We start from the raw sequence: 20,876 nt of genomic DNA, 5'->3' as shown, positions 1-20,876 counted from the left end.
AAATTATCCATATATCTGACCATTGATATCTCTGAATAGCACTCGTCATTATACTCCTGCCCGATCCTCCGCGCACGCACGTTCGAAAAGCCATTTAAGGTATTCAAATTCTCGAATTTAATAAATTATCCATATATGCGACCGTTGATTTCTCTGAATAGCACGCGTCGTCATATATTCCTGTCCGATCCTCCGCGCACGCAAGATCGAAAAGCCATTTTAGGTTTTCAAATTCTCTGGATACTTTTTTATTTCTTTTGACTTCAGGGCAAAAGGTAAAATTCTCTAGGGATTTACGTACTTCTCCGCTTACGAAAATGAAGTACAATGGAAACGTGGATAAATTTATGACCGTAAGATTCGAATCATGGGTTGGAAACAAAGAGAAAGTTAATCTGAAAGAGTACTATAGTCGTTGTCATACTCATACATCAGCTACGATGATGAGACGGGTACCATGCACTCCTCTCTCCGTCTCTGTCCTACGGTATCTACTGAAAATTTTAAAATTATTTTTCTTCCACGACCTCTGGAGTCTGGAAAGGCTGTTTAATCTCTGGAAAGGTTACTTAAGGAGGTGGTGGTGGAGGATGAAGATGAAGATCTTCCAGATTCGGAAAGCTCTCATGAGTGCTGATCTGCAACAATGAGAAGCCTGCGTCTTTCTCCTTCTAGGTTTTTTTTCTTCTTTCTGGCTCTCCTCTCTATTATGCATTTCGCGAGCTTCAATATTCATGAGATGGTGTTGTTTGTTAACCTAAGGAGCTGTTTATTTTCTTTTCCTAAAATGCTCACCGAGTTTCATTTCGTGTCGATTCGTCTACTCTTGGTTTGCGTCTGTCTCGACTCTGTATCTTCTATACTCAGATTTCCTTGGAATCTAGTTATTTTTCTATGAAGATGTCAAAATTTTTGGTTGTCGTTCGCTTTCTCCGTTGTTATTTCTTCAGTTTTGAGGTTTAGTTTCTTTATAGGTTTGAGCTGAGCATATTTGTCTGTGTCCCCCCATTGTTGAACAACAACTAGGTTTTTCTTTGTTCCTGATAAATTTTTTTCCTTATCTTTTGGGTGTAATTAGGTAACGCAGTTTTGTTTCAGTTCTTTATAAGAAGCCTAGAGTGTGATTACTTGTCCTTTTTCTTTTTCAGTTCGATTCTGTCTCTTTTTAGGGACACATGGTTGAAGAACTGGTGACTAGGTCTTGTTGTGGAAACTTTTGAGTTGTTGGAATAATGTTAGAGGAAAGGTAATCAGATATGTAGTGCTCTGAAATTCTTGTCTTAAATCATTGTTGGCTGGCTAGCTAGCTAGATGCTGTCGTTGATGATCCTTATATGTGTTGTTTCTCTTTTGTTACAGAGAGGTTTCTTGAGCATTGTTTGGGAGTATGATTTGACGACGAGAGAGAGCACGCTTGTTGGTAGTCATGCAAAGGATTTTGGCTATTCTACATGCGTGCTGTCTCTCGTTGTCAAGCTTTTTTAGCTCAGCAAAGCTGTTCCTTTACTTCTGCTTGCTTAGCTACCACATGAAATATTGAACTGTGGAGAACTTCCGAAGGACTGGTACTGTTGAATCTGAATCTGCTCCCTTCTCTTTTATTGCTTGTCTTATCATTTGTTCTTTTCCGTCTGGCTTAGCTTGTAACATGCAATCTGATAGTTGATCTTGCTAAGGTTTCATATGTCTTTTAGTTGGGTTTTGCTCTGGCTGTGTATTTATGATTTCTTCTGCAGTTACATGAACTTGGGTGTTGTGCTTCTGACCATCTATGCTGGTTAGATTCATGAGAATGTGATTTATATTCTCATCCTATCTGAAATCAAAAGAAGTTGATTTGAAATTTCAGTAAATTTGCATTAAATTCTTAATAGAGTTGAAGTCTTATTTGACGTTGTTGAGATCTTTTCATTGATACCCTTATATTTTTTACTCTTGTTCTTTTCACATTTTCCGGTGACCCAAATGGCTTAAGCATACCGGTTTTTCCCCAGTAAAGGCGTAAGCGTAAGTATACCATTGGAGATGAATGAACTTGGAAAATATGTCTGTGTTCCTGCAGGAAGCTTCCTAAATGGAAAAGCTCTAACGATGAGATGTCAAGAACAATGTAAATTAGGGTTTTTTTTTTTTCGTTTTTTTTGTTTTTTGTTTTTTTGTGTGGGTAGTGGGTTCAGGCTTGGCTTCACAAAGTAAAAATATGCCTTATCCTTCCCTTTTTCTCTTTGGTGGGGGTATGTTTTCGAACTCTAGTTTTGTGATTAATGCACTGTTAGTTGTGTGACTAATGCTCTATTATGTTTGGGACGGACATCTGATCCAGGTTTCACTGTTTAGGCTTTAGATTTTGGAAACTGCTCTTGTGTGGTACAAACCTACTGATGGTAGTCTTTATTAAATGAAAGAACTTTCTATTGGGAATGCTATTTTTTTTATATAGAATAGAGAAACCTAGACACCTAGCCATGGAGGTCCAACACCGAATTGACACATGTTCCTTTGAGGTCAACCTATGGGTGATAGATATAAGGACGAAGTCTTTGTTTAATATGTTTTTGTGGTCATGGGCCTATTCTGGGGCCTAAAAGTTTAGAATCTAGGCCAATGCAAAAGCAAGTTAGTTTTATTAAGTTCACTTGGTCTAACAATGTGGGTTCTACACTTCTACCTAAGGGTGTCAATTGTGTATCGAAACCGTTTAACCGTACCGAACCGTGCCCTCTAAAACCGCACCGTATCGTACCACTCAAAATTCGGTACGGTACGTACCGAAACCGAATTTCTTTCGATACGGTTCCGATTTTAGATACTCACATCGTCGGTACGTACTGAAACCGTACTGAATTGGTATCGTACAAAAATAAGATATATAAATTGTAATTTTACAATTAAAACACTTAACCTTTTCCCTATCCCTAATTCCTTATTTCAATTTTTCGTTTCATCATTCTCTTCTCTTCTTAGATTTACTTGTTTTGTCTCTATTAATTAGATTTATTTGCTTTATGTATGTTAATTTCATATTATATCGATTGGTTGATCACAATTTCATTAGGATCTTAATGAACTAATAACAAAACTGGCATAAGTTCATTTGTACCAAAATTGTACCGCAGTAGATACTGTGTTTAAACCGTTTTCCCGTACCAATTTAATACCGAAACCGTACCGCGAACCGTTTTTGTAAATACCGAAACCGTACCGTATAGTTTAAATTTGGTACGGTACGGTTCTGGTTTTCGATATTCAAAGTTGGTACCGCACCGAAACCGTGTCTATTGACACCCTTAATGTCAATACGGTACCGAAACCGTTTAACCATACCGTACCGTACCATACCATATCGATTCAAATTTGGTACGGTATGTACCGAAACCGTTTTCTGGAATTTGGTACGTTAGGGTTTTGGTTTCAGACGGTATACCATTGGTACATACCGAATACCGTTTTTAAGGTTAGTTTTGTAATTTTAGTTTAACATTTAAACCCTAATAGGTGAATAACCACGGTGCTAAAGGACTATAGTTGTAATAGATGGTTCTTCCATTTCTGTAGATCTTAACCAGTTAGTCTCTAAACAACTTGGGCTAATTTTGGATTGTATTTCTATTATTTGTTTCGCCACCAAACAAGTTGACTATTTGCCTAATAACCATTAACCTCATAGTAGCAAGAGCCAAGAAAGCATAGCGTTTCATTTGTATTTGAAATTTTCCAAGCATTTTAAGTATGAAATTTACATGGGTGTTTCGTTATATTGGAAGCCTAAAAAATGTTGTCTTGTATAGGAGAGAACAGACAAACATGTAGGCAAGTTTGAATTCCAGAATAGCTAATGTTGTCTCCATTTTTTTTGTCTCATCCATGTCCTTCAGGCTATCTTAAGGGTATGTTTCCCCTGGCTGTTATTTGGCTTAATCAATCTCTTCTCTTTTTCATCTATTGGAGTGTCCTTCTAAATTAAGGTTCATTAGCAAAGTGATATGATTTTATACCGAATTCATACCGTACCATATACCGAACCATTCCTTTTTTGCGTACCGATTTCATACCAAAACCGTACTAAACCGTTTTTAAAATACCGTCATACCGTACCGAATTTATATGGTATGGTACAGTTATGTTTAGATGATTTGAAATGCAGTACGGTACCGTACCGCATTGACACCCTTACTTCTACCCAACTATAAAGTTATAACTGCAGAATACTCTTTTCTTATATTTTATTCATTGAGAAAGAACGGCTATGATAGAATACTCTCTTTCTAAATGTTTTATTTTAGCTTTAAGAGTCTGAATTAGTTAGTTTCTATTTCCTAAGTTAAAGTCAGTTTCTAGGTCCTAATTTCATTAGGACTTTTTGTGAAGTAAGGCCATAAGTAAAGCTATGGGCATGTGATAGAGGGAGACTTCAGAATACAAGTGTTGTTGTCTAAGAGGAACGTGTTAGTAAAGCTTTTCATCAATGGTAAGGGACCGGTATGTGATCATCTTCCTCATTTGTTTTATTTTTTTTTATTTTCTGAATTTTTGGATTATTAGGAGACCAAAAATTCAAGATCAAATTTACACCAATCTAACTGTTAGATCTATTCCAAATTTTAGGTATAGCATCCCCCCAACCGTAGTGAATTTAGACCCTATTTGAACCATCCGGATTGCCCGATTTCAAAATCTAAATATTTTCTTGAATCTTTGTACTTTTTAGAACCCTTATATGTTTTAATTTTGCCATCCAAACCCAACCAAACTTGGGGGATCATATCCCCGTACCATTATCTATGTTCTCTCCAAATTTCACCTTATTCCCATAACTTTTCATCCCATTTCTGAAGAACCTACCCCATCACACCTTATATTCCACCATTTTAATTTCTCCAAAACTAACACCCTGTTATCCTTGACAGTCATCCATACTAATTAATCCTAAATGGGAAATATAGCCACTAGTTTGAATCGAATTGAGGCCATACCTATAATCCACCCCATATCTCAAAACCAAAGTATCAAAAGACCTTTTCTTGGTCCCATATGAGTTGGTTTTCTTAAAAAAGACCTTAGAAGAACTGACCCTCAAACCAGGCTACATCAAGGGTATCTTACTCAAGTTTTGGAAGCATCAACTACATAACCTACACGTAGGAAAAACTCCATTGTACCACTTGGCAATGGAAATTTCAATAATTCATATTTGGATCAATTGTATATAGTTATTTTCTAGATTATTTACCTCCTATCAAGCTTTAGTTGTTGATTAAAATCTCAGCACAGTATTCGGCCTAGTCGGTATTAAGCTAGATTCTTCCTATCAGTCATTTTGTTTTCATGAGATCTTAGGTTTTGCATAGAATTTGCTTCCTCTATCAACAAGGTTGTCAACCAAGTTCAAGGAGTAGAAGGGGGTGAGTATGCATGGAGCTAAATAGCAGGGCCGAAAGATTTTTGGGCCTTAAAAAGCCTAGAATGTAGAAAGATAGCAACTTCTCATATAATGATTTGGAGTGCATTCAACCACAAAGGGGAATGATTTTACAGTTGGGGGGGGGGGGCGTTGTCCAATTATGAAGTCTAACATTTAATGTATTCTTTTTTTTTGGTAGGATAAACTTTAATGTATCCACTTGTATGGATTGTATCTACTAGCTTGATTCCTCCTTTGGGGATGTGAATAATTTACTGATGTGACCATAGATTTCTAATCAATAGAGTGTTGGTCATTGGCATAAATCCTTCTAGTCGATGCGTTTGATGTTATATATGACAAAATGTAAAGATTGTTAGGCTTCATTTGATTTTTGAACATTCTTCCCTGCCCTCAAGCCCTTAACCCCTATGATCAAGGGTGTCAAGGGGTGAGTTTGGTCAAGTCTCCGTTGTGATTTGAGAACTGAAACCAATCCATTTAGGGTTATTTGGTTTTAGTTTGAGTGAATGGTTTGGGTTCAGCCTGGATCTAGTTTTTTGTCATTGGTTTGTAACTATTCTATTCTATTCCCTTATCTTGTAGTCTTAAATTGTGAAGTTGTGCTAACATCACTCCCTGAAGCCTTTTTTTTGTTGGATGAATAAATTATAATATTAAACAACAAGGAGAAACAAGGGGTGGGGGGGGGGGAGAAGGGGGAGGAGCCAATCATCAAGAGAAAGTTTGAAAAGAAGAATCAAGACCCCATGTAACAACAATGAACCTATTCCTTGGGGAGTCTACAATCGGGGGATGATGGACGGACTGTAGCCTAGAAGAAACATCGAAATAGATGGCTTTTCAAATCAAGTCAATGGAGTAAGATTTGGAAATCCATCTCCTGAGGTTGCGCTCCCACCACAAGTGATGGATGATAGCACTGGAGATCAACTTGCCAACCCGATTACAAATGGACGAAGACCTAGAGTAAATTCTCAGAATCCTATGCCAATCATGAGTGAAACCAAAAGAGCGTCTCAAACAGGGCCAGATGGAGGCTAAGGCTTTTCCCCAAAGGAGGTGGGAAAAGGGGCATGTGAAGAAGAGATGCTTAAGGTCCTTTGAACCATTCCAACAAAGGATACAATTGCGATTAACAAGGATACAACGGCTAGTAAGAAAGCCTTGTGTAGGGAGGCCAAGGTTGAGGGCCCTCAAGAGGGTAAGAGAGCGGTGAGGGATGGGGCCTTTAAACTAAACCAGGGGGGTCTAGGGGGCAAGGGGAGAAGGGTAGAGAAGGTTCCAGGCTAAGGAAATGGTGAATGTTTTAGATAGGGTGGGGGTTTAGACAGTAAGGTGAAGGGAGGTGTTTGAGAGCGGGGGGATGGGAGACCAAGAACCATCGAGAATGATCAAGGAGAGGGAAGGTTTACCTAGGGTTGCGGGACACATAAACTGTGTGAGGACTCAGTAGATTGAAAAGTATACCATTGGATGCCAAGGGTCATGGCAGAAGGAAGAGGAGGTGCCAGAAGAGATTTGGATGGAGACGGAGGAGAGGGCAAGAGGTCTGAGGGTGAGGAGCTTCCTCCAAACCCAAGAAGGTTTTTTTTTTTTTTTTTGGGGGGGGGGGGGGGAGTTAGGACAGTCCAGATGGAGCCATATTTGAGGAGATAGGACTAGACCCAATTTATCCAAATAGAATCGTGTTTTAAGGCTATCTTCCAGATTAGCTTGAGGGGGGAGGCCGTGTTGACATCTTGGATTCCTAGTCCACCCGTAGATATGGGCCGACAGATGGCCGACCGACTAATGGGATGGAGGAAGCGAGAAGATTTTTGGCCTTTTTGGAGCAAACGCATAAGAGAGTCTCCATAGTATGGATAATAGATTTGGGAATGGAGAATATGCCACACCAGTAGAGGTAGGAAGATTGGTGGACCAAGTGGATAAGCACCACTCTACCAACGAAGGAGAAAATTTTTCCTTTCAAGAGTTGAAGCTTTTTCACGGAAGCTAAGGCTTTTCCCCAAAGTAGGTGGGAAAAAGGGGCATGTGAAGAAGAGATGCTCAAGGTCCTCTGAACCATTCCAACAAAGGACACAATTAGGATTAACAGGGATACAACGGCTAGTAATAAAGCGTTGGATAGGGAGGCCAAGGTTGAGGGCCCTCAAGAGGATAAGAGAGTGGCAAGGGATGTGCCTTTAAACTAAACCAGGGGGGTCCAGGGGGCAGAGAAGGTTCCAAGTTGAGGAAATGGTGAATGTTTTAAACAGGGAGGGGGTCCAAATAGTAAGGTCATGGGGGATGTTTTAGAGCGAGGGTATGGGAGACCAAGAACCACTGGCATTGATTAAGGAGAGAGGGGTTGACCTAGGGTTGCGGGACATATAAACTGTGTGAGGACCCAGGAGATTGAAAAGTATACCCATTGGATGCCAAGGGTCATGCTAGAAGGAAGCGGAGGTGCCAGAAAAGATTTGGATGGAGATGGAGGAGAGGGCAAGAGTTCTAAGGGGTGAGGAGCTTCCTCCAAACCCAAGAAGATTTAGGGGGAGTCGGGATGGTCCAGATGGAGTCAGATTTGAGGAGATAGGACTAGACCCAATTGATCCAAATAGAATTGTGTTTTGAGGCTATCTTCTAGATTAGCTTGAGGAGGGAGGTTGTGTTGACATCCTGGATTCGACAAATTCCCAATCCACCTGTAGATATGGGCCTACAGATGGTCGACCAACTAATGGGATGGAGGAAGTAAGAAAATTATTGGAGAAAGGCGCATAAGAGAGTCTTCATAGTATGGATGGTAGATTTGGGAATGGAGAATGTGCCACACAAGTAGAGGTAGGAAGATTGGTGGACCGAGCGGATAAGCACCACTCTACCAGCAAAGGAGAAAATTTTCCTTTCTAGAGTTGAAGCTTTTTTCGGATATGGCTGAGCATGGGAAGGCAATGGTGGTTGGTGAGCCTACCAGGGATAAGAGGAAGGCCTAAGTAAACCACCGGAAATGAGCAAAGACTAAAGCCAGTGAGAGATTGAAGAGAGGAGTGAACTAACTCTGAGACCCCCCGCAAGGAAGAGAGAGGATTTGTCAAGATTGACACAAAGGCTAGAGAGGGAGGAGAGGAGAGGATAGAAGAGATGGAGGTGAAATCTGCTTTGGAGAAGATTATAAGGTCATTTGCAAATGCTAAGTGGGTGAGCTTAAGGGATTTGCATTTAGGATAGGGGAGATGAGAACTTGATCGATTTTTTATTGGAGAATATAGGAAAGGACCTCAAGTCCAAAGAGAGAATAAGAAAGGGGAGAGGGGACAGCCTTGGCGAAGGCCAACATGAGAAGGGAAATGCCTGGTAGGGGAGCCACTAGTGACGATAGAGAAATGAGGGGTGGAAATGCAGACCTCAATCCAGTGAACGAAAGGGGGGGGAGTCCATGGACAAAAGGACTTTCACTAATGAAGTCCCAATGGATGGAGTCAAAAGCTTTGTGAAGGTCCCTGAAGCCTTAATGCTAAACAATTCTAATCAATAAATAAATCTAGAGTTGGGCTTATATAGACAACCAATTGTTTATTGCTTTTAGAACTTTAGCTATTAGGGTTTAGGTATGTTTGCTTTGTATTGGTTTGGGTTTGGTCTTCTTTTTGGGTTTATTGGGTGCACATCGAATAAATCAAATCAATCCAAACCAAACCAGCCCCACTTGCTTGTTGACATCAAAGCCAGCCCAAAGCAATAAGACATCCACTTGGTTTGGATTGTTTTTCTAAGTATGGTTTCAAGATTGATGCCCTTAGGCTACGAGGAGTAGTGGGAATGTTTTGATTGAGAATGGAATGTACCAAAGGAAGTGATGTGAACAATTTTGTTTGATTGATGTATCATTCTTGGGAAAATACAACTGGACGTAATCAATGAAATGTAGCAACTTGGGTGAAATGCACATAAGCTTGATGCAAATGCAATGAAGGAAAAGAGGAAGGACCCTATGCTACTTTTGAGTCTTAGACTTTAATGTAGCAGAACCAAGTCAACCAAGTCAAATCTCCATCCTACCATAGTATGATAAGGAAATTGAATTAAAAACCAGCAACACAAGCCCAGGAGCAGCATGTATATACGTTCAACACAAGCTTTTTTATCCTTTTCATTTGTCCAGTTCAGCATAATGTCGTGGAAGTTTCTAGATGGTCAATGGTTGTACCTTGCCTCTTGCATTGGCAAAGCTGCCTTAAGCTTTTGTCTATTATGAACTGAAAAAATCTGGCCTCTTTGATGTAGTTGTGCAAGTGCATTCAAAGGTTCTACTATATATATTGATATGGGGTTCCATATCATACATGGATATACCACTATGGTGTCCGAGCTTAAATACAAGGGCTAATACAGCTAGGATCAACACAATATGGTAGAAAAAGTTAGTGACTGAAACTTCTGTTGCCTTTTATTTTCTTCTCCAAAGAAGAAGAATTAGAAGGGGATATAGAAAAAGGGTGGATGGGATAGAAAGCTATCTTGCTCTTGGCCCTCACTCCCACAGGCTTCTCGGCTGTTGAAACAAGTCTTTCCAAAGCAAAATAGAAATTGCAAATCAAGTTCAATTCCAATGCAGGTGATGGGGCCACTTTTTTTTTTTGGGATGAATCTGATGGGCCAAATTTAGCTTGGCTTAAGCTTTACAAAATAGAATATCTCAAAAATTGAAACCAAATGAAAATGGAAAGAAAATTTAACTAGATGGAAACAAAAACTTCTAAAAAGCTGAGCTTACTGAATCTAAGCAATTTGCTGAAACTTAAAATAGAAACTAAGCTATAGTGACTTCTAATAGAGCATCTACCAACACCCAGCAGCTAATCTACATGATAGTTGTCAATAAATACCCTAAAATAGCTGTTCATGTGAACGGTAACTTGGGTATTGTTCATGTGAATGATAACATGTTTGTTTTTATAAAGTTTTGCTTTGGTCCAGTCTCTTTTTCATTGAGGGACTTGTGAGATACTCCCTGAAACTAACAGCCATAGGGGACGTTATTCTTCCTGTCATTGATAAATCCATAAAAAAGGAAAGACACCCGGAGTACGGCCTTTGGTCCTACTTCCACAACATAATTCCTCCTGTACATGTAAATCTTTAATAGTTTATGCAAAAGCCAGACAAACATGCTTCTTTATTTATGTTATGCTTAATATATTACTGATGAAAGTGGCAACATTGGAAAGCCCTAATTGGCTGAAGAATTTAGTATTCTCATATTTCAAGCCCCTTAGTTTGATTTCAAGAAAATTCTCACATTTCAAGCCCCTTAGTTCAACTTTAAGAATCCTTTTTGACATTGTTGGCTCAATGTATGGCTCTCATGAAATGTACTTCATGGTTCGCTTTCCAGTCATGAGTTTATTATTAGCTTTTGCCCTACAAAACTTTTCCTAAACATCATCGTTCATTGACACCTCTTTTACTTGCATTACCACTCATAAATCTTACCTTGAACGGCATTCTACCTCCACTTTATAATCCAAGGGTTGAGAGAGTCATAATTGTCTGGGGGGGGGTAAACAATCTCATTTTGGTTGATGCCTTTTGTGGTCATTGTAGTCATAAAAATCACCATGCATTTGCATGCTAGTACCAAGCCATCCTTACTCAACCCTCCCATCTTATTTTTAGAACTTAATTTGATAAATTAAATAGAGAAAGTACATAAATAAGTTCAAATGGTTTTGGATAATAGAGTAAGGGCCCTGACATTATTATTATTTATTGGTCAAATCAGTATTTGTAGAAAAGAATGAAATATAGGAGAAGAATTCTTTCATCTTCATCATCAACCCTTGTCCCAACTAAATTCGGTCGGCTATATGGTTCTTGCCTTCCAATTAGCTTTGTTTGAGGCCATGCTAGATACAAGGCCCAAGCTATGCATGTCCTTTCTTACCACTTCTCTTAAGGTTATCTTAAGTTTACCCTTAGCTCTTCTAACTCCTTCAGTTTGATTTATATCACTTCTCCATATAGGGACATTTATAGGCTTCCATTGAAGGTGGCGATGCCACCTCAGATGATTTTTTTGTAACTTTATCACTTATCGAAGTAACTCCCGAACCAACTCGAATATGATTGTTCTTTATAGGGATAATTACTGTTGCCCCCTTGTACTCTGATTTTATTACTATTTTATCCCCCTACTTTTTAAAATTGCTAATCTAACTTTTAACTTTGTCTAAAATTACTAATGCCCCCTTCCGTTAAGCTCAGTTAGTTTAGATGATGTGGCATCTATATATTTTTTCAAAAACCCAAAAATAACCCTACAATTATCTCTTTACTTATTTACTATTTTTCAAGTTATAATACTATCCTTATTAAATATGGAGAAAATTAACTTTAAATTAATTTTTATTTTCTAAAAAGAAACTACCGAATAAAGAAAAGACTTGATTTTTCTTCTCTAAAATGAAAACGCCGAATAAAAGAAATATGTGATTAAATAAAACTTAAAATAGAAACTAATATATTAGGAAATATCAAATGTAATTCAAAGTTGGAAATTGAAAATCTCCTAATATATGCTAATCATTGTACAAAGTGTGTTGTCCCACCAAAGCCAAAATATATCAGTAAAATATAAGATTTTAAGGATATAATTGACATTCAATATAGTTTCTAAAAATGAGGGTAATGTCATATTTTTTAACTTTTTAATTTTAATGAAGGGCAAAATAGACATTACATATTTGATGTTAACAACCACTTGACACCGTTAGAAGTGAGGGGGACAACAATAATTTCATAAAGAAAGAGGTTTGATTAGTAATAAAACCAAAGTACAAGGGGGCAATAGTAATTATCCCTTCTTTATATTATCCTTTGTAGTTTTGCCACTCATCCATCTTAACATCCTTATAAGAGAAGAATTCTTTATAAGGTAAAAAAAATTATTTATCTCAATTTTTTTGCAAGAAAAAGATTTGTTCGGCCCAAAATGGGAATTGGCTGGGGTATTAACTTATAATCCTGATGATAGAGTTGATTCCATTACAAACCCATTTCTTTGGACAAATACTCCATTTTTTCCCTCTTTTCGGATTGTAAATGTTTCTTAGAAATCCTACAATGATGAAGCGACAAAAGTTTTAAGAATCCTAGTAAAGGTCTCAGACCTTTTGAGATTTTGATAAGAGTTACTCTTTGGAGAGCATGCTATGATGAAAGTTGTAAGCTTTGTTCGTAGGGGAGTTATTGTCTATTGTTGGCCTCTATGGTAGAATCAATTGGGAAGGCTTGAGAGGGGTGTTTTACCTTGTGGCAGATGTCAGCAGTTTGAGTATGCTTATCTCTAGCTCGTGACTGCATGGATAAAAGGTATGCCTTGGAATGAGAGACCTAGTGTAATCAAGACGATGTTTAGATTGATCAAAAGATCCTTTCAATTTAGAATCCCTTGTTTTGAACGAAGAAAGATCTTGTGGAATCACATTGGATATTTAACAATACATTCTGTACCTTGCTTTAAACCGATCATGGCACCTCATAGCCCAACTCCAACAACTTATCTCACTTGTTTCCTTCCCATAAAGCTTTCTTTCTTCCCTTCCTTATAAATGGTTTTGAGATATTTGGGGGGCTACTCAATATGTCACCCTTAATTTACAATCTCTTTCCTCTTATGATAGTTGTAATAAGAGTCCTGATAATCTACTTAGTTTCTTTTCTCATCGCTTCTCCTTGGATCATTTTAAGCTTGCCCTTGTCTCTTTTTGGATTGTTAGTATTAAATCAAAGCACTCCTCCCTATTGTATCCTCCAAAGGGCTCCACTAGACATGATCATGCTACATCTGACAACTTTCTCGTAACTAATCATCTACTAGAGCTACTCCTATATCAGTGCGTTGTTGCATTATCTGGTCGATCCTATACATTTTCCTCTAAGTTCTAATTGACACATTATTTGCACAACATTCTGGATGTGCTTGTCTACCACATCCTATTTTAATTCTCCATGAACCATTATCCTCTCAATCACCACTATTTATTTATGATTGATTCTTTGAAGGGCCTGTACAATGCACAAGGCTCCTACTACAATTAATTATGATTGAGCCTAGGTACATAAAATAATAAGTTATTGATCATTGTCATAAATTTCTACTACCTCATTGTCTGTCTTAATGTAACTAAGGTTATTGGGAAATACTTTATCTTCATTCTTTTTGTCTTAAAACCTTTTGGTTCCAGGCTTGATCTCCATAATCCATCTTGCCTTAATCCTTGCTTTTGCTTCATCAACCAAAACATTGCCATCAATAGAAAGCATTCACCAATTAACCTAATGTTAAACACCTCTAGTAAAATTATCTATGATGAGCCCAAACATATAATAAGGTTGAAGTTTATCCTTACTATAATCCAATTATAATTGGAATTCATTATCTTGACCCCCACAATTCTTGTAGTGTTTATTGAACTATCATACGTATCTTGAATTATGTATTTATTTGGAACATTCTCTTCCCTAGTACATTGTAGATTAGCTCTCTTAAGGACTCGTCATTATCTTTTTCTGGGTGAATAAAACGATAAGAGACCATGTGGAGATCATTCTTCATCCTTCAAGTTTCATTCACTGACTCAAGCATTCAAACTAGAATTTTCTGGAAGTCTTTAATCACCAGTTAGTAAGAGACCCCATCCCCATCCCCTAACCCTAATCTTCCTCCTTCTGTCTGCAGCCACCCTAGCCCTTCCCCCTCAGTTTCAGACCTTGTAAACTCCCCCATCCCCATCGCAAATCACCCGTTTCCCTTCCCCCACTGGCCTAGCAGCTCCTACCCGCTTCCCTATCATTTGTAAGTCCTCCCCCTTTTCTCCCTGTTTCTGCGATGGCAGCAGCATTTCTCCTTGATTAACCCTCCTACCTCAGCCCCTTTTGACACCATTCTTCCCCTCCTAGGATCGCACCTAACCATGGAACACATTCCCTAAGTTTTTTGCTCCATCCAACGTGTTCTACCCTAATCTGAATTTCCTGCACATCAGCCTCTTCAAGTGAAGCTGCAGAAAATTTTGAATTCTCAGAAATCCCAAAAACCTTCATTGCCCAACCCTCCCAACCTCTGAATAGCATCTGAGCTTCTGTTTAGCAATAACAGTTGTTAAGATTTGCAGAACCAGCAACCCTGGACCTATGCTAAACCCAAGCTGAACCCTGGTTTACCCCTAAAATTCTAAGTAGCTGCTGGACCAATTTCAGAAGATCCTGGATATCCAACCCTAAAATCCAGGGTTGCATCAGAAGCTGTCTTTGGAGTTTGGTAGGTCAGGATGGGTCATTTGGGAGATTCAGTTTCTTGATTTTTTAGGGTTCCAAGAACTCAAGTTTCAAGTTGCTAGCCTCAGGGTTTAGGATGACGGGGAGTGGACGGGTGTACGCTTGAAGTTAAGGGACGAAGTTAAAGGACGATAAGCCTTAAGAGTTTGGGATAACAATTTAGATCCAAGTTTTACTGGTGGGTGTCATGGGGAGTACAGAAATTAAAGAAAGAGTTGGTTCAGGTTGGGGGGAAGAAGACCTTGGTCTGCACTAAAATTTGCTGCTGATCGTGTTTTTCAATGGCTGAATGTAGATCAATGGAGGTGTTGGTTGAATGATTGACTCCACAGCCACAATAAGAATCTTGGACTTGAAATACCAAGAAAGAAACTTCAACCACCTCAGACCTTAAACTCTACGGATCCCCATTTAACCACCAAGAAATCTTAATTTAGACTGTTTTTGGTATCAATTCTCGTTCTTATTTAAGAAATCAATATTAAAAACCACTTTTGTTAAAAAAAAAAAAATTAATAAAATAAAATAAAATAAAATTGTAACTATTTTCCACAATGAATTATGGAGTGAAAAATAAGTTTGGTAAGAGGATAGCTGTTATTGATTTCTTAATTACTTCCAAATGGGATGCAAGATGGTGATAGGCTTTAAAAGAGTTGATTGGAATTTGGGGAGCAATATGTTTTTCTAATTTGTTATATGATGTTCTTGCCCTTTTTTAGGTAATATGATGACATGCTCATTAAAGCTACTTTGTAAATGATAAAAAATAATTTTTTAACCCAAAATAAGTCTATCATGGATTATGTCTCAATGAGAATTTATATGTTCTTTTACAATAGGTTTCATAATAGATACCATACATATACAAAAGTGAAAATTTATTAGAAATGAAGATGAAATTAATACCAAAAAGACTCTAAATCACAAACTCTTAATAAAGGAAACAACAATACCTTGCTAAGCATATATTGCATGAACTAAGCTCACCTTATCTATAATCTTTTTGTAATACAATACTTACATTCATGTCTTCACAGTTCTTAATAGTTGGTGTCCAAGCTTATGCTTTTTAGTATTTAGAAATTAGAAATTGCACACATTTCCATCCAGTATTTATGCCTCTTAATGTAGCATGCAACTCTCTCTCTCTCTCTCTTGTTTGTATTTATGAATAACAAATTTTGTTTAGAGGAACATATATGAATACATTTAATGGGTACATAGTTGAACACATGCATGACGTTAGCCACCAGCAAGCAAACCCCTTAGTTAGGGTTCATGAGTAGGAGGAATGAGTTGTGCCTACAACATTGATTGGGGTTGACCAGATGATGTCTAGAGCCAAATGGATGATGTGTTAAATCAGATATGGGGGTGAAAGTTTGACCCTGGCCCTAATTTGGCCATAATCCTGGCCCTAATTTTGTTCTTGATGCTTAATCTTAACAAATTGGAAACAAGGACAAGGATAGGGCCAATCAGGGCCAGCGCCAAGGATAGGGTCAATCAGGGCTAGAGCCAGGGCTAGGGACAGGGCCAAAGAAAGGGCCAATCAGGGCTAAGGCCAATTAGGGTCAAGGACAAGGCTAAACAGGGCCAATCAGGGCAAGAATGAGCTTGGCCTGGCTTTGTAGGGCTTAGGGCCAGGGACAATAATTCTTAGCCCTAAATTAGGGTAAGGGCGAGAATGAGCTTAGATTAGAATATATAGGGCTGGGCTTGGGTTGCAAAAGCCCAGCCCTATTGCAGCCCTAATCAGATATAAGCAATGTTTGAAATTTTGCTTCATTTTGCAACCTTGGCAAAACACCAAATTTGGTACAAAATTTGTACCAGATTTTGATGGTAGATTTTAGTCGGTTTTTGGTGTTTTTTTGGCTGATTTTCGGTGTCCACCCTAATTTGAGGTCAATAAACACAATAGAGTGTGTTTTTCCCTAAAACCCCGAAGTAGTGTTCTTGATTGGCATGTGCCGGGTGGTATGCATGTGAAATTAGAAGTTTTCAACATGCATCTTCAAAAATTATATATGGATATTATGAAAGAGAACATTAAAATTTGTATTAAAATGTAACAAGTAAAATTCAATATATAGCTACAAGTGTAGAACTCAGCAATGAGGTTAAAAGTTACAATGAATGATGTGTAATACTTTATCTTCGTTCTATTTGTCTTAAAACCTTTTGGTTCCAGGCTTGATCTCCATAATCCATCTTGCCTTAATCCTTTCTTTTGCTTCATCTACCAAAACATTGCCATCCATAGTTAGCATTCACCAATTAACCTAAAGGGCATATACGATGAATTATGGAGTGAAAAATAAGTTTAGTAAGTAGATAGCTGTTATTGATTTCATAATAACTTTTAAATGGGATGCAAGCAGGTGATGGGCTTTAAAAGAGTCGATTAGAATCTGTGAAAGGAATAGGAGGCGAGTGATATGTTTTTCTAATTTGTTAGAGTAAATGATGTTCTTGCCCTTTTTAGGTAATACGATGATATGCTCATTAAAGCTACTCTGAAAGTTGGAAGGTTTGGAAACCAGAGTGTGAAAGCACTCGGGAAAAGGGAATCAGCAACAGGATATGTAATTCCCTTTCTTTGGTTTGGTAAGAAGCTTCCTCAAGGATCGGAGGTTTGTGGTACGGTCAATTCACTCGAATCCACTGACTTCATGCACGGGGACTTGCCCATAATGATAAAAAATGAATTTTTTTTGCCCAAAATAAGTTTATCATGGATTATGACTTGATGAGATTTTATATGTTCTTTTACAATAGGTTTAAGAATATATATACCATACATATACAAAAGCAAAAAATTATCAGAAAGGAGAATGAAATTAATACCAAAAAGAGTCTAATTCACAAACTCTTAACAGAAGAAACAACAATACCTTGCTTAGCATATATTGCATGAACTAAGCTCACCTTATCTATAATCTTTTTGTAATACAGTCCTTACATTCATGTCTTCACATTTCTTAATGGTTGGTGTCCGAGCTTATGCTTTTTGGTATTTAGAAATTAAAAATTTCACACATTTCCATCCAATATTTGTGCCTTTTAATGTAGCATGCAGTTCTCTCTCTCTCTCTCTCTCTCTCTCTCTCTCTCTCTCTCTCTCTCTCTCTCTCTCTCTCTCTCTCTCTCTCTCTCTCTCTCTCTCTCTCTCTCTCTCTCTCTCTCTCTTGTTTGTATTTTGTGAATAACAAATTTTGTTTAGAGGAACATATATGAATACATTTAATGGGTACAGAATTGAACACATGCATAATGTCAACCACCAGCAAGACCCCTCAGTTAGGGTTCATGAGTAGGAGGAATAAGCTGTACCTACAACATTGATTAGGGTTGACTAGATGATGTCTAGAGCCAAATGGACGATATGTTAAATCATATATAAAGGTGCAAGTTTGGCCTTGATGGCCTTGGCCCGCCTTGAGCCAGAATAGGGCTTGGGTTCAAGATTTTGGCCTTAAGGGTGGGTTAGGGCCAAAATAATCTGGCCTTGACTAGGGCGGGCCTGAGATTACTCTTTGGCCCGCTGGGCCTGTCCTGACCTATCCTTGATTTTTGTCCTTGACCTTGGCCCTGATTTTGGCCCTAATCCTAGCCCTATTTTTGTCCTCATGCTTAATCTCAATGAATTAGGAACAAGGACAAGGATAGGGCCAATCAGGGCTGGGGCCAAGTATAGGGTCATTCAGGTTTAGAGCTAGGGCTAGGGACAGGGCTAGAGAAAGGGCTAATTAGGGCCAATCAAGGCTAGGGCCAGGGATAGGACCAATCAGGGCGAGGGATATGGCTAAATAAGGCCAATCAGGGTGGGAATGGGCTTGGCTTGACTTGGCCTTGTAGGGCTTAGGGTTTGGAACAATAATCCTTGGTTTTGAATTAAGGTAAGGGCATGAATGAACTTAGAATAGAATATATAGAGCTGAGCTTAGGATTGCAAAAGTCCGGCCTTGTTGCAGCCCTAATCAGATATAAGCAATGTTTGAGATTTCGCTTCATTTTGCAACCTTGGTAAAACACCAAATTTGGTACAAAAATTGTTCCAGATTTTGATGGTAGATTTTAGTGGGTTTTTGGTGTTTTTTGGCTAATTTTCAGTGTCCACCCTAATTTGAGGTCAATAAACACAATAGAAGTGTTGTTTTCCCCTAAAACCTAACCCAAAGTAGTGTTCTTGATTGGCATGTGCCGGGTGGTATGCATGTGAAACTGGAAGTTTGTGACATGCATCTTCACAAATTATACATGGATATTATGAAAGAGAACACTAAAATTTGTATTAAAATGCAATAAGTGGATTTCAATATATAGCTACAAGTGTAGAACTTAGTACGGAGGTTAAAATTACAATGAATGATGTATATGAATGGATGAGATACATCATACAAGATATTAGATGTCCACAATAACAAATATTACAATGACTGAGACTACAAGATATTAGATGTCCAGACTAACAAATATTATAATGACTGAGACCCAACATAATCTAATAAAAGCCCTTGTGTTGGGCTGGATCCATCCCTTGAGTCATGGAGGATTACTCTGAATATTGGACATAAGCAGGTCATGACATGGTATGGATAAAGTCATCATGTAGTCTATCATCTCCTGTCTATAGGTAGCATCATCAACATAAAGTAGTACCTACCCTAGGGAATGTGTTGTACAGCCATTGATTGTAACCCGGTCGTAAAACTAGCATAACTGGTTGTGCTAGTCCCGACGGACATCCAAAGATGGAGTCTGCAAGTGAATTGCACACAATAACCGCCACGCCCCGGTGGAAGGTGGGAATCTCCAAGGGTGTGGTGATCGTTTCATGTTGCCTTCTAGCTAGGCACAGCCACATGCCGCTACTCATCATGTAATGTTCTCTCTTTTATTTATTTCATACTATTTTAATTCTTAGTACATGCTTTCTGTTACTTCTACACATTTCTTGTGTTTGAATAGATCTAATTGTGTGTACACAGCCTTCCCAGGTGACCTATTTTCAACCTATTTTCACTTCTCTTGATGTCATGAGAAGGGATCAGTTTCTCGTCTTCCTCTCTAATTCTAAATGAATTCCGTCATCCCAGCTCCTAGTTTCCTGTTCTAAGGTGCCTCAAGACCCTAACCACAGTTGCATTTATCTGAATATTCTGGTCATCACTTGTATGGTATTCCTGGCTTAGAAAACAGAATCTTGTGGTTCTACCCTACCTAGAACCTTTCCTTCCAGGAATTTAAATGTGCTCGTCTTTTTGATGGTCCCCCATCGGCATGAGAAAAAAGCTTTTGAGTGATATCTTGGTCTCTGCTGTTGAACAGCTAATTGGAAACCTTGAAACCTTCTATATAAAACATTGACATGCAAACCTAAATTGGAAATTCTATTTGAAACCATTGAGTTTCAAAGATCACCGAAATATTCAACATCTGAAATTGTATAGACAGCAATCATTGTCTTACTCTGCAGACATTGTTGCAATGAATGTAGTGTCAGCCACCATCATCTGTGGCTGCTGTTGGTTTGCAGAGTGAAAGGAAATAATTGGAGGAGAACAACAGGGTTTGGTTAGTAGAATGATGATCCTCTGACATTTCCTACACTTCAACTCTTTTATATACACACTCAGTAGGGATATCACATAGCATCAACATTGTAAAAATGACTAGAAACAAAAACATAGCTTATGTACACATGAATAGGATGAAGCAATACAAACACTAATATTTACAAGCAAAGAGAACCACTCCTCGGTTCTCAGATTTTTCCCCACTCCCAAATCAAGTAGTGAAAATTCATGAAGTGGTCATTCTTTGTTTTGTCATGTTGATTCCTTGGGTTAAGACAGTTACTGACCTTATACTGTACATGCTGTTGCATTCAAAGAAAAGAGATGCATAAATCTGCAAGCATGGGTAGTAGTTGTTTAAAAGGACAACAAGACCTTGCGCTGGTTGAATCCTTCAGTGGGTGAATCAGTTCTTTGATGAACCAGTCAATTATTTGAGAGCAGTATTCAGAGAATTGGAGAAGCTATATGAGATGAGAACCAGTTTGGGTTAGGCTCTATCTCCTCTTCTTTCACTTCTGTCTCCTTTGCTCATCACTTGG

The 20,876-nt window shown here is 38.3% G+C and overlaps 1 pseudogene across 1 annotated transcript in view; it reads left to right on the top strand.

Annotated features, from left to right (window-relative positions):
- The first annotated feature begins 543 nt into the window (after nucleotides 1–543).
- The window catches only part of LOC149010179 (uncharacterized), a 38,627-nt pseudogene continuing 18,294 nt past the window's right edge, over nucleotides 544–20,876 (top strand). Inside the window, exons 1-3 of the transcript XR_016174534.1 lie at nucleotides 544–675; nucleotides 1,149–1,246; nucleotides 1,360–1,565. The product of XR_016174534.1 is annotated as an uncharacterized LOC149010179 (transcript). The remainder of the gene's footprint in view (nucleotides 676–1,148; nucleotides 1,247–1,359; nucleotides 1,566–20,876) is intronic.

This window comes from Hakea prostrata, chromosome 7 (genome assembly GCF_041222555.1).
Source record: "Hakea prostrata isolate BN-2017 chromosome 7, UWA_Hpros_2, whole genome shotgun sequence".
Classification (NCBI taxonomy): Eukaryota; Viridiplantae; Streptophyta; class Magnoliopsida; order Proteales; family Proteaceae; genus Hakea; species Hakea prostrata.
Note: the sequence above shows the minus strand (reverse complement) of the source record. Positions and strands in the feature narration are given on the sequence as shown.